General features: G+C 44.6%; 1 long non-coding RNA gene across 1 annotated transcript; it reads left to right on the forward strand.

Moving 5' to 3' along the window:
- The first annotated feature begins 91 nt into the window (after positions 1-91).
- LOC132654602 (uncharacterized) lies at positions 92-1,051 on the forward strand. The gene is made up of 3 exons (XR_009592238.1): positions 92-230; positions 493-699; positions 946-1,051. It is a non-coding gene; the product is annotated as an uncharacterized LOC132654602 (long non-coding RNA).
- Positions 1,052-14,525: the final 13,474 nt, after the last annotated feature.

The raw sequence follows: 14,525 nt of genomic DNA on the forward strand, positions 1-14,525 counted from the left end.
AAGGCTGCCAAATTTGGGAGGTGGGGGAGAGGGGGGGGTAAGAGAGGGGGTGTCTCCTGCGCCCCGATCCTCCCCCTCGTCTCTAACCCAGCGACAGAAAGGAACGGTCGGCGACGCGCGGCTCTGTCTACTTTTGAGATTCCTTCGGGGGCAGTAACTCGGTGTCCCCTGTCTGCAGCCAGCTTGGGAGGAGGAGACAAATCCGGTTATCCGCGGTGGGGCACTTGCTGGTAAACTGCAGCTCTCGGCAGTCCTGGTCCGAGCCTGTGGGGGAAACTAAAAGGGAATGAGAAGCTGACAGACACCCCCGGGAAGGAGGAAGGTGGGAGGACGGACGACGAACGTGGCGCTTTTTACTTTGGGATGGGACAGCCTGGGGTTTCCAGTCTTAGATATATGACTGGGTCTACAATAGATTTTATGATTTTAGGATGCGTATGGCCAGCCAGTAACTAGTTTTACGGAAAGAGGTCTCTTTCCGCTTCTTTGCAGTTTTTCTCCGTGAAGGATCCAGAAACCATTTGGCAGTACACTATTTTGTGAAGCAAACTTTGGCCCGTTTGGTGAAGGACTCTCCGAGCCCACGAAACGGGCCTAGCTGCATCTGAACTCCAGTGTGCCTGCTAGTTTTCGATTCCCATTGGTACTTTTGAGATTAAAAGCACAGGCTCATCCACAGCAGACAGACATCCTGGAGAGGTATTAATAACGTCTGGATAATAAAAAAAAATCCAGATAATTAAAAAGTCTTATCTTTATAAGGCATGATTCTGCGCTTTCCTCCCTTTGGAGCACACCCATCTCCTGGCAGATGCTTAAGGAAAGCTGAGAATTAAGTGCCTCCACCCCAAACTCCAGTACATAGTTCCACTACTATGGGTGGTGAACAGGGAGAGCAGATTTCTCTACCTCAATAGTGAAGCCACCATTTCCCTTTATTTCCAGAGATGCTGATGAGATCGGACCGGTTCCATACCCCCATCTTCTTTCCAGAAAGCCTGAAATTGTTAACAACACAAATATTATTATGTGCCAGAAGGTGGCAAAATTGTGTGTGTTTCAGGGGGGGTGAGGTGAGGCACAGAAGTGGGGAACATTGTATCTCTGCTAATTTTCTGGTTTGGAAAAATGCTATTAAAAAAAAAAACGAGGCTAAACCTAGCTAAATAGTTTAAGAAGCACCTCCCCAACACACACACACACACACACACACACACAGCCTGCCAGTCGCTATTGATCAGTGGCGTTGACTGGATTCAGGAGCACGGTGGCCTTTGCCGACACCTGTATGGTCCGTTCTTCCAGCGGATGTAGATGGGCAGTGCAGGGTTGGGACACCTGAATCCGGGCTCTGTAAGGATCCGTGGCGGTAGCCTATCCACTGGTGCCTGTGCACAATGCTGTGACTGTCTCCTTTATCTCGAGTCAGATGCGTGGTTTCCCCAGACACCATAGCAGGTTTTTCTGAGCAGCCTCCGCTCTCAGGACTTTGGGTTGGCTAGCCTGTCGCTGGTGTTCTTGCGGCAGCTGACCTAGCACCGTCACATTTGACTTTTCTAAGTAAACAAATGCTTCAAAGTACACAGCTTAATAGACAACTTCCTCTGGACAGTCTCAAAATACATCTGCTGGTGGTTTCAGAATACTGTTTTTTTTTTTTAATTTTTAAATTTTTACTTGAAATAGAATTACAGCACCACCCCTCTCTATTTCCTTACTCCAGATCCTCCCATTTCCCCCCCCCCCAACTTGAAAGCCTCTTTATGTTTGACTATATTTGTTGCATATATAAATAGAACCTGGTAAGTCTGTTTCTGTTGTTGGGATGTCTATGGTTTCAAAGCTGACCACTCTCTCTGCATTGGACAACCAATAAAGGGTTCATCCCCAAGAGAGGCTAATTCTCCTTTTCAGCAGTTGCCTGTAGTTCAATGTCTTGAAACATGCCCTCTTCCACATTAACCTGTCCATTGATGTCGATATTGTTCTGGTCGTGTTTATGTCATTCCTAAGAGAGGCTGCTTCACAGCGGAGTTCCTGCTCACCTGGCTCTTACAGTCTTTCTGCTGCTCTTCCACAGTGTACCCTAAGCCACAGATACAGGAGCAGTGAGGTAGACGTATCCACGGGAGGCGGGGGCTGGCCTCCCCATGATCAGTTCATCTCTGCATTGTGTCCAGTTGTGGTTCTCTACCTAGGTCTACAATTGCTGTAAAGAGAAGCTTCATTGATGGGGCTGGTGGTAGCTACAGTTACCTTTGTTTATGAGGATAATATGTAGAAGGTAGTAATGAATTATGCTGTTGCAGCAAAGTGGTGGCCGTGGGGTCTGGTTGTTCAGTTGGTTCTTTTATGGTTCTCCTTCAACCAATTGGAATAGAGCAAATCAGGGAGGCCCTGCTGGCCTTCATTAAGTAAGAGGCAGATCTCTGTGAGTTTGGTCTACATGGTGAGTTCCAGGCTAGCCAGGACTACATAGTGAAACTCTGTTTCAAAACAAAATGAAAACTGAGACAGAATCTCTCCCGGTGGATCAGAGAAAGATCCCAGAAGGGGGTATGGGTAAATTTCCCTTAACTCAACACAGTCACTGCTTCTGCAGTTTAAAACAAATGCTGACCCCCAGGGGAAAAGTAAAAGTGAACTAGACACTCTTGACTGTCAGTCACTGTTACTAGACTATAAATCACAGGGATTGGGGAAGCTTTTGAACCAGGACAGTACTTAGGTTTATTTTCTTTCCCTTCCTGGTGTCCCTTTCTGATCACTAATTAAGACTTTCCAGTTTCCCAGATATTTGGAGACCAAGAGCCTCCTTAGACCCTGTTCATTGACAAAGGGCAACAATGTTTGCTTTAAAATGATTGTTTTCCCTTACACTCAGTTCTCTGATAGGCGCTGGCTCAGAAAAGCTACTCTCTGTAGAAGAGATAAGTCTAAAGCCACATTTGCTGTTTCTACTCCCTCCTCACCTCCCATCCAGGAGTCCAGGACCACCTCACCAGCCACAGGCTCCCCTCCTGATGGTGACACCAGTTTCCCCTGCACTAATGTAGAAAACCTCAGAGTTCATTTAGAGTCTTTTCACACTCCAGTCCTTAACTGTCCTCATCCTAATGTATTTGCTAGGTTCCTTCGGTTCTTAGCTTTGACATCTGTACCCCCTTTTTGCAGTATTCATTCAGTATCAGACAAGATTGCTTCCCACAAACCATTGCAGTAACCTTCCTGATAACTGGCCTTCAGTCTCCCAACCACTCGAATCCATTCATTCTAGACAGCACTGCCAAGTTAATTACCCTGAACTACAAGCTCTCATTTCCCACCATGTCACTCCCATGCTTACAAGACTTTAATGGCTCCCCATTGCCGATCCAATTAGCTACTAACTACAAGGTATTCACAGCTCTACCTCACTTATCTTGGCACTCCTACACCAGGGATGGAAAGCAGATCTCATCTCAGGTTGGTTGAAAAGGTGTGGGCTGGGATTGATGAAGGCTGTCTCCCATGGGCGGAAGGATAGGAAGGGTGACAAGCATGCAAGATTGAGTTTGCCAAACTGCCTTACATAATCCGTACAATCCAGATTCAGTCTTCAGGCCAGGGTGGCCAATGATGCCTCCTTGCTGTGTCCAGGTTGCATGTCAATTCTTTCCTCTGAGTGCCTTCCCTGCTTCCCTGCTTTCTCCATTTACTGGCATCTACCTTTTATCCAGGCTCCAGTTGCATACCAGTATTTGATCTGTCTTGATGCTTCATTTGTTCTGTTGCTACAGGATGTCTTGGAGTTGAAGCTGGCCCCAGACTCCAGAATGACCTTGAACTTCTGATCCTCCTCCCTCTAACTCCTGAGTGCTAGGATAACTGGTGTACATGGCCACAACAGATTTATATGGTTTTAGGCATTGCACCTAGAAATTCATGAATGCTAGCCAAGTACTCTTCTAACTGAACCATATCCTCCCCCCATACCCTTTTTTGTTGTTCACGTCTTTATACTTTTAAATAATTATTCTTTAAATTTGTCTTGTGACAGTTTCATACATCTTAATCAGACCCACCTCCCCAACTCTCTCCTTCCATTAATCCCTCAAAGCTCCCTTCCTAACAAAGCTTGCCTCAGACTTTCATGTCCTTCTTTTAACAAGCTGCCAGTTAGTGCCTTCCATAAGTGTATTAGTGTGGAGCCGTCCACCAGACCTTGGGCAACCTACTAGGAGCCACACCCCTGAAGCTCAATGACTCTTAACTTCTCCTTCCTCAGCCTCCCACCACCAACAGCTTCTCAGTTAGGGGAGGGGCTCAGGAGGCCCCATTACTGTGCAGCTTTCTTCCAGCACACATGCAGCAGTGTTGGTCAGCTTGATCTTGGAGTGCTCCTCATAGCCGCTATGAGCCTGTAAGTTCAATAGTCATGTCAAGCCAGAAGACAGCATTACACAACGCGCTCACCCACCCTCCAGCTCTTACGTTCTTCCCACGCATCTTCTACCGTGTTTCCTCAGCCTTTGGGCACCTGAGTTGCACCCCTCCTAAGAGATCTAATATTTAGTATTGTCTTTCTAGGTGTTTCAGGATTGTTTGAACATTTATATTATCTTCCCTGGGAGATAACAGTTCTTTTTGTTGTTGTTATTGTTGTTTTTCAAGACGGGGTCTGTCTGTGTAGCCTTGGCTGTCCTGGACTTGCTTTGTAGACCAGGCTGGCCTTGAACTCACAGAGACCTGCCTGCCTCTGTCTCTGCTGATATTACAGGCTTGCTGGTATTACAGGTCTTGAAGACAATCACCATGTCCTTGTAGGTAGTAGGCAGCCATTACAGTTAGTGGGTTTGGGGAACGGAAGTGAAGTAATCAGAAAATAACATGTCCACACAGTGATCCCATTACACAACAAGAATGAGAGCCTGTGTATTTCAACTTTCAATCACTTGGAATAAGGCTTTCCTTCCTGGATAAAAGATTAGCTGACATGTATGGGCTGTTAAAATTTATATATGCAAAAAAGTTGACAGTTATTTTTCTTGCATTTCTTGTAGAGAGAGGAGAGAATAAAAATGATGGCAGCATATAGCAGAATTTAGTTGGGAGCACGGAGCTTTCTACAACACTCCCAAGAACAAAGGACGCAGAAAATTAAACCTGAGTGTCTAGACAACAAGCTTCCTTCCTTTCAAAATAGCTCTGAGAAACCGAAGCAGAGCCATGTGCTGAAATAGAATCTAATGAAAATGTAGTCCTGCTCCTGGGCTTATGACAAACTGCTTGGAGAGGATGGTCTCCTGTGGTCCATACCCAGGGTCACCAGAGCCCTCGGGCTAAACGCAAAAAGCAAAGCTTGGATTGGATAACCTTTGTATTGATGTAATCTGACTGGCCCCCACAGCCTCAGGTTTTAGTAGTCAGTCTCCAGCTAGTGATGGTATTTTGAGAGGCTTTTGAATCTGTAAGAGGTGAGGTCTAGCCAGGGGAGGTAGATCAGGACATTCTGGCCTTTGGAGGATATGATGGGTACCTACTTCCTGCTGTGTTCCTCTGCTTCTGGATCCATTATTATGGAAACAGCTTCCATCACGCAATCCTATTGCCAGCTGTCTCTGGCCTGATGGTCTGAAACCCTGAGCCAAAATATATCTCTCCTTAAAAAAAAAAAAAAATGTTTTCTTCAGGTGTATTAATCAGGCTGACTGAAAACACAATTTATTTTTGGTGGTAAGATCAAATCCAAGCATGGCAGACATGCAGACTCGAAGAGGTAAAAAAAGAAAATGGAAGCCTGAAGTGTTCACGTGGGAAGGTGGGAAGGGCCCACTCCATCTGATCCCACTATACCCATGAGGAAACTAAAATACGGAGAAGTGACTTCCTCACGGCAACCCAACTGTTCAGGAACATTAATTAATTTTATAGGGATTGGCTGTTGAAATGACAATGGCTTAGACATATTGGGTTAAATAAAAGCATTTTCTTGAATCAGATTTAATTTAATCTCTTTCACCGTTATTTAAAAGCTGACCAATAGGAGCTGGAGAGATGGCACTTTTTCTTCTTGCAGACAGCCCAGGTTCACTTAACACCCAGTTGGTGTCTCACAACTATCTGTCACTCCAGTTCCAGGAAATCCAGTGTCCTCCTCTGAGTTCTGGGGACAAACAGCATGCATCTGGTACATATACTTACATTCAGGCAAAACACTCAGACACCTAAGAGAAAATTACAAAATAAAAATAAAGTTAAACCTGACCAGTAGAACATTTAGATGCCTGTGTGATTGACATTCCAGATCTATAAGGCAGCACAGTGTAGACTGTTTCTGTCACACAGTAGATATCTTAAAGATTTATTGAGAGTCACCGTGAAGGCTTAGCTACAGACACCCCTGAGTGAACACCCATCTTCTTTCTTAAAACCCTAATTGTGCTTCTGCAGTTTGCAAGGCATCCGGCTGGGTGCTAGGAGACGAAGTTCCCTTGACATATAGGGGAGGTGAGACCTTCAGGCAGGAGAGCTCCCTGCCCCCCCCCCCCCCCCCCCCCGTTAGCAGCATCACTCAGGGGGGAGGCTCAAGTCTGCTATCAGTCAATTGGTAATTGTCCTTAGGGCTTGTGGCAGGGAGGGATGGGTCCTGGGCAGCTAGCTCCCTTTGATAGTTTCTGGAGCCACTGTTGTGGCCTTCCAGAACAGAAAAGCCTTTGACAGCATGTTGCCTTTCCTCCCCTGGTGAAGATCAGCTTATTGTGTGCATGTGTGTCCATTTCTGGACTGCCTAGTCTGCTCCCGTTTTGTCTGTTCTTTTGCAAATACCACACAGTCTTGTTGACTGTAGTTTCGAACTGCATTTTTGACTCCAGGCCATTGTAATTAGGGGAATGTGAACGGCCCCATGTGGCTAATGGTCATTTTATTTGACAGTGCAGACTTCCCATTTCACATTTTAGTCTTTCTCCTTCTGAGCCTCCTTCCTGTGGATATTCATTGACAGACATTTAGCTTCTGTGACCAGTTATTTTGTTTAAAAAAATGAATGAATGGCACAGTAGAAGATTCTAAGATGAATCAGGCAGACTATCTGTCCTCTGTAAGGACATAAGACAAGTTTATACGCATCTGAGCTTTAAGAAATGAGTTATTCAGGGCCAGGGTGTTGCTAGGTTGGTAGAATTCTTGCCTAACATGCAAGAGGCTTTGGGCTCTGTTCCCAGCAGTGTATAGACCAGGGTATGACAACACTGATTACCTGTAATCTTAGCACTCAGGAGTTGGAGACAGGAAGTTCAGAAATTCAAGGTCATCCTCAGCTACCTTGTGAGTTCCAGGCAAGCCGGGACTACATCAGGCCCTATCTCTGAAACAAACGAACAAACAAACAAACAAAGTCAGCATTAAAGACCACAGAATAGGTTTAGGTAAAGAGGCCTGTATAATAAAGCAAAATGATAATAATATAAATTTGAAAAGTAGTTATGTTTATTAAAATGATGAGCTTTTTGAAAAAAGATTTGGGGGAGCTGGCTCCGTTTTTATCCTCCAGATATGCTGGTTCATATTAATTGTCAGCCTGACAGAACCTACAATCACCTGGGAGATGGACCACTGGCACACTTTTGGGGAATAATCTTGATTGCCCAAATTGAGGTGTATCATAGGGGGATCACAGCTGGATCACAGACTGTCTAGGATGAAGAAGGGAGTCTGGACATGCATGCATCCTTCCCTAGCTCTCTGCCTCTTTATTGTGGAGATAAAGCTGCCTTAGGCTTCTAAGGGTGTGTCTTCCCTCTCATTGACTGACTGTCTTGAACTGTGAGCTAAAGTAAACCCTTGTCTCCCTTACATTGCTTTTTATCAGAGTATGCTATACAGTGACAGAAAAGAAACTAATCATAGAATTGTAAGCACACACAATTGTCTACTAAAAAACTATGGACGGATTGTTCCTTGGTCGAGGGATATATTATTGCCTTTAGAATAGGTCAGTGGCCATCAACTTAGAAATGCAGATTCTCAGGTCTCAGCCTGATTTTCTGAGCCTGAAAGTCTTGGAGACGTGCTTTTGAAGTCTGTGCCTGGAACTAGACACTTCGGGTTCTTCCCAAAAGTTTGAGAAACATTGTTATAGGTGCAAGGGCATCTGAACCATAAAAGCACAGATGCAGACACACGAATGCTCTAAGAGTGAGCTCCACACCTCTGCATCTGGTGCTTATTTGACTTATACTTCCACAAGCCCCAGAATTCCCTGAAGCACACAAGGAACCTACTACAGCTGGGTCTAGGATAACTTACGACTTGGGTGGTAATTACACAGAAAGAGCTTTTCGTATTATCATATTATCCTGGAAAGATTTGGGTAGAGATAAAATTTGAAAACGAGAGAGACAGAGATAGACAGGCAGACACACACACACACACACACACACACACACAGAATCATTGTCAAACTTACCTGTGGTGCTAATGAATCATGATTTCACTTTCACATTGAAAAGCTATCTATTTAGGTGGAAGCCTGGTGAAACTGATGAAGAAATCAACAAGAAATAGTTTCTACTTACAGTTAGAAGGGTTATAAAGACTGCAGCTCTCAACCCAAAGTCTACATCGGGAGAACCAGTATGGGTCAAACTTACCTTGAGAAACATTTCATCTTGGGACTCTGTTTTCCCAAAAAAAGCATTCCTTTACCTGAAATAGGCTGACCATCTCATTACATCTTTTTAAAAACTCCTATCGTGAATTTTTCTTTTTCTTTTTTTTTTATTTATTTTTTCCCTATCGTGAATTTTTAAAAGAGAGAATACTTATTTAAAATTTTTACTCATATGTGCATATCTACATATATATATGTATGTATATATATATATATATATATATATACACACAAGCATGTGAGTGCCCAAAGAGGCCATTAGAGGGTGTTCCAGATATCTCCTGGGGCTGGATATGATCTCTGGAAACTGAATTCCGGTTATCAATAAGGTCAGAAAGCACGATTATCCGTTGAGCCATTTCTACAGCCCTCATCACATTTTAAAATATGTTTTAGTTACCTCAAATACTTGTCTGTGTGTGTACTGTCATGATCATGTCTGTGGAAATGCATTTATGCATTCCGCTGTGTACACACATGGGTGGAAGCCAGAAAACAGATACTGCCCATGTTTCTTTTCTCCCTCTCTCTTTTTCTTAGTATCTCCCTGTGCTCTCTCACTCTCTTTCTCCTCTTTTGGAAACCCTTTTTGGCTGGCCAGCAAGCCTGTCTCTGCCTCCTGAGAGATGGGATTTCAAGTGAGTGCCACCACACCCTGATTCATTATGTGAGCTCTGGGTCTCAAACTCAGGTTGCCATGCTTACAGTGCAAATCTTTTACTCCAATTGAGCCATCTCCGCAGCTAACTCTTAAACACAACAAAGTGTTCTCCCCCCTCAAGATTTTCAGCTTGCATCCTAAGCACTGCTCTCTCCCCCCGCCCGTGTGTGTGTGTGTGTGTGTGTGTGTGTGTGTGTGTGTGTGTGTGTTCTTAGGCTTGGTTCTGTGTGTTGCCTCCATTTTCTTTTTTCTTTATCTCTCTTGTAAACCTTACCACTCTTCACATTATGGAAGTCCACTGGCCTAAAGAAGAACCTCTGGCTTAATCCAGAATTAAAGGGTAGAGAAGTCATTTGTGTTCCCCTGGAGGCATCATTGATCACCGCCACCACAGCACCAGGAGGAGGGGAGCCAGTGGTAGAGGCCAACAGTCCAGTCATTCCCATAACTTATCTCTTACATCATTACCTGTCAAGCTTGGCTGAAGCTGTAAGCACCTGGGAAATTATAGAGAGCACTGTTGCCTTGTTTCCACAAATTTGGGTTTAATTGGCTTGGGGTGCAGCCTAGGCAGGGACCTAGGGAAAGCTCCCTACGTGTGTGATGTGTTGAGCAGCTGCCTGCCAAGTCTGAGAATCACTATTGTCCATCCAAAAGGTATCAAGGAGCCCTGGCTGGCCATGACATGGCCCTGTAGCCAAGGATGATCTTGAACTCTGGATTCTTCTGCCTCTACTTCGTAAATTCTGGGATTCTGAGTATAGACCTCCATGCCCAGTTATGCATTGCTGGAGACAGAACCCAGGGCTTTGTGGAGGCTAAGCGAGCACTCTGGCAACCAGGCTGTGTCCTCAGCCTCTCAAATGCTATTGATTAAACAAACATAACTTTGAGCACCGCTTTGGGGAGGACCCTTTCCCCATTCGTTTTCAGAGCTCCTTCTCTTTTAAGACCTGGGATAATGAAAGCACATTACTAAGTCAGATGTAATTTCATTTCTCTCTGGGGAGCAGCTTCAGGTCAAATTCATGAAAAATATCATTAGGCATTTTCTTAGTGTTGAATTTTAATGAATGCTGGTGACTGTGTTTGTTTCTTATCCGTCGCCAAAGTGAAGATGCCAGTGTGGTGCTCACAGTTTCGTGTCTCCATTTCTGGAGAAGCTGTGTTCAGGGGAGACTTAACACAGCATCTGGAGGTTAGGCTCTGCGTTCCGCAGTCAGCAGCCAATCAGAGGACTGAGTGATTTTTCCCAAGCCCTCTAGAAATTCCCTTTAGCTTCTTCTGGTGCTACAGAAGACTTGGGCTGCTGCTGTGTAGCTCACTTGAGTGCTTGCCTGATATGCCGAAAGCCCTGGGCTTGATTCCCAGAACTGTATAAGCCAGGTGTGGTGGCACCTACCTTGTAAGCCCAGCACTCAGGACGTGAAAACTGTAAAGTCAGACAGACGTTCAAGGTCATCTTTGGCCACAGGGTGTTCAAGGCCCACCTGGGACCCATGAGACCCTGTATCAAAACCAAAAGAAAGAAACAAACAATAACAAAGTGTTGAAGGATACTGTGTTATAAGCAATGGCTAAAATCATGAGTAGATTTAGTAGTCTGAATCTCACACTTTATGGACATTTGAATCTTAGAAATGGTGTCCTTCGCCTTCCTCTTTTCCTCCCTCCTTCCCTCTCTCCCTCCCTCCTCCTTCCTATCCTCCCTTTCTTCCAGTGCCTTCTGGAATTCCAGCTACGTGCATATGTGAAAATTATGTGAATGTTACGAAGGCTCCTTTAACTGTTTTTGAGGACCATGTAAAGGTTTCTTCCTAGGAAGTTGTTTTCTGCTGTCTGCTGGGTAAAGTGACCTCAGGGCAGAGCCAAAGCAGAACCTTCACCATCTTTTGCAAGCCAGGCTTTCTCCTGTGGGACTTGCTGCCACTTCCAGACCTCAGAAAAGCTGCTGTTTAAAAATCTCCCTTATCCCATGACTACTTTTGTTTTGTTTCACAGCTCTCCATTGAGGGTCTTTGTAAAATCTCTGATGATACCGCCAAACCCAAAGCTATTGCATTGTACTCAATTTTCTGATTGCTTATCTCCGTGAAGAAAAAAAAAAAAAAGATGTATTTGCTTTCACATTTCCTGATGTATTTACTTGTGAGCATGTGAGAGCATGCTCACACCGTGGCATGCATGTCATGCATGTCCCTCGAGGGACAGGCAACTTGTGGGAGCCTGTTCCCTCCTACCGTGTGGATCCTAGGGATCAAACTAAGCACAAGCACCTTTACGTGCTGAGCCACCTCACTGACCAGGAAAAATAAGACCTTAAGGACTCGATTCTGTTTGAGAAAATCACCAGGTTCTTTGAGAGAGCCTCTAGACAGGGTGAGAGAGTGGCGGCTTCCACAGTTTTCCCGAATGCTGTCTGGTTCATAGAAAAGCTCATTCATTGGGGGGAAAAAAAAGAAGATAAATCTTCAGTTTGCATATTATTTCCCCTCTCAATTGATGGCTGGCTGTCAGGATGCATGAGATTCTGAATAACCAATCAAACCATTAATTTTTGGATGAAATTCCAGGATGGGTGTCTAATTAGCAATGTCTAATTAGCAATGCATATGCTGATTTGGGGGAAGGGAGCTGGCTGTAGAGCCATAAAAATGTTGCTGTCTAGGAAGAGGAGGGGAAAGCATCTGTCCCCTCCGTGAGTCACCCAGAACATACTGGATGCACCACTAAGTCAGTAACATTCAGCTTGACACCTATTTCACATCCAAAAGTTAGATCCGCAAATATTTTCTCCCTTGGGACATATTGTCACAATAAAGAGAAGAAAGCCTTGGGTCTGCGCAGCTGTCACCCTTCACATTAGTCTGTTACGATGACATGACCAAAAAGGATGCACTGATGAGCCGTTACCACCCAGCTTGTTGTGGTGGGAGTGGGGTAGGGTAGGAGTAGGACTGGGGGTAGGGGTGGAGGACAAAGGTGGGGATTGGAGAACTGACAAAGCAGAAGCTGTATGACTTTGGAGAAGTTACTGAACATCTCTGGGTTTTAACCCCGTATTCGTGCCTCCACCCCTGCCCCCAACCCCCATCACGAGGTGGATTCAGTGATTTCCAAGCCCCTCTTGCAAGCGAATTTGTACTGGAGGGATGGCTCAGCCAGTAAAGTGCTTGCTGTGCAAGTACCAGGACCTGAGTTCAGCCCCTAGAACCCACATCAAACAACCCAGGAGAAGGCTGGGGAGTTTCTATTGTATAAGAACAATGCCTTGTCTATAACTCAGCACCCACATATATAAACACCCAAGAATTGATGGATAACAAGAAGTGCTAATAGTCCATGTTCAGCTCTTTCTAAAACCTGGTTAGAGTCTTTGACTTGATGCTTACTGTGACATCACAGAAAAGGTGCAGCAAGGAGTCCAACTGTATAGATGGGTAAAGTGAAGCACAGAGGCAAAAAGCCTATAAAGACTAGAAGGAAGGCTTAAACTAGATTATCAACCAGGTGTAATCAACTTTTCATATTGCAACAAGAGACTGTGGTTCAAGATTGACAACTATGCAAATGAGCTACAAAACAACACCAAGAAATCTCAGCAATGAGGACTTTAGTTCATAATGTTTCCTTATATTGTATATAACTGGGGACAGGTGAGGGTATAGCTATGAAACTAGAAAAGAAACCTAGAGAGGGAGAGAAGTATTGAAGAAGAGGAAGAGGGCAACAGGACACACAAGACACAAATGCAAAAAAGGAAAGTATGAATGTGGGGTGGAAAAATATAAGGTAGGGGAGCAGGAGGAAGGCAGAAAAATCAGAAAGAAGAATCAATAAAAACAAACTGGAGAGTGTGGATGGAGAGCGCATACTCCAACACAATAAAGATGTACATACATAGAAATAGTATTTTCATTTTAAAAAATTCTAAATTTTGTTTGAAATTTTCTGTAATGGAACTTACTACAAAATATAATTAAAAATTTAATGTGTGTGTGCGTGTGTCATAAAAAAATCCTCATGATATTTTAAGTAAGTTTACAGTGTCTGTGCTAGGCTATAATCATAGCTGTGTTTGGCCACATGTGACCTATACTTGGACATACCTGATAATGCAATGAACTAACATGGTATCTTGGATACAGTGGTTGTTAATTGTTCACATAATAAATTAATAAGCGATTGAAAGAAAGACCTTCCCAGAGGGAATAAAAAAACACTGAAATATATAGATGAAGTGATATAGGCAAATGAGGGGTACTCTGTGGCTTAAATCCCTGGAAATACAGTCTAGGAAGGGCCCTTCATGTTTGGAATCCCAGCACAAGCAGGGGCAGGACGGTCCCTAGAGAGGGATGCTCACTCACCTAGAGGAAAGGCTTGCATCCCAGAGCGTGCTTAGTCTAACTCCCTCATCGCCCTTGGCTTACCCTCCACTGACACAGCAGTCCCAACAAAGCTGGGGAAGAGAAGAGAAAAGCAAGGAGATGCCTCATTGTCCCCATTTCCTATCCTCAGCTGTCCAGGCATTGTGGTGAGAATTCTGGAAGTGCATTCCTCAACGGAAAGGAGGGTTCTTTGCAGATGTGCACTGTCTGTGGAAGCCACCAGGGTACCATTTGGCAAATTGCTACTGCAAAACAGTGGATGGTACCCTGGTGGCCTCCTAGACTGATTGGATCCCTAAAAGCATTTAATTTATCTCTGGGGGAAATTTACACCCTGGGAAAATCTGGTTAGATGTATAAATGAATCTTCTAACCAGCCAAGATGGAAGATATAATAAAATCATAAAGCCAGAAGGCACTTCTTGAGAGCAACAGGCATATCTCCCCCAGACACAAACTCACTGCAGTCTCCCACAGGACGCCTCTGCTGCTTTAACGGGCCTGCAGGAAGAGGGTCCCAGAATGGCATGGTACCCTTTAACCTTAAGCTCCTTTGCACATCTGGCTGAAATCCCTGCAGTGGGAACCGAGGCTCATTTCAGCTCTCTCAGCTCCCAGTGGGATAGAGGACATTTGAACAGCAGCTCCCACGGAGTCAGAGTTTTCTCAGGCTTGGTGGCAGTCTTAGAAGCTTACAGCAGGACCTAGAGCTTGGAGCACTAAGCATCACTTTAAGAATGTTCCTTCTCACTCCTCGGGGGCAAGTAACTGCTCCAAGCCACCCCATTGTAAACTTTCTATAAACTCTCCATCAGGATGG

Source organism: Meriones unguiculatus, chromosome 6 (genome assembly GCF_030254825.1).
Source record: "Meriones unguiculatus strain TT.TT164.6M chromosome 6, Bangor_MerUng_6.1, whole genome shotgun sequence".
NCBI classification, from domain to species: domain Eukaryota; kingdom Metazoa; phylum Chordata; class Mammalia; order Rodentia; family Muridae; genus Meriones; species Meriones unguiculatus.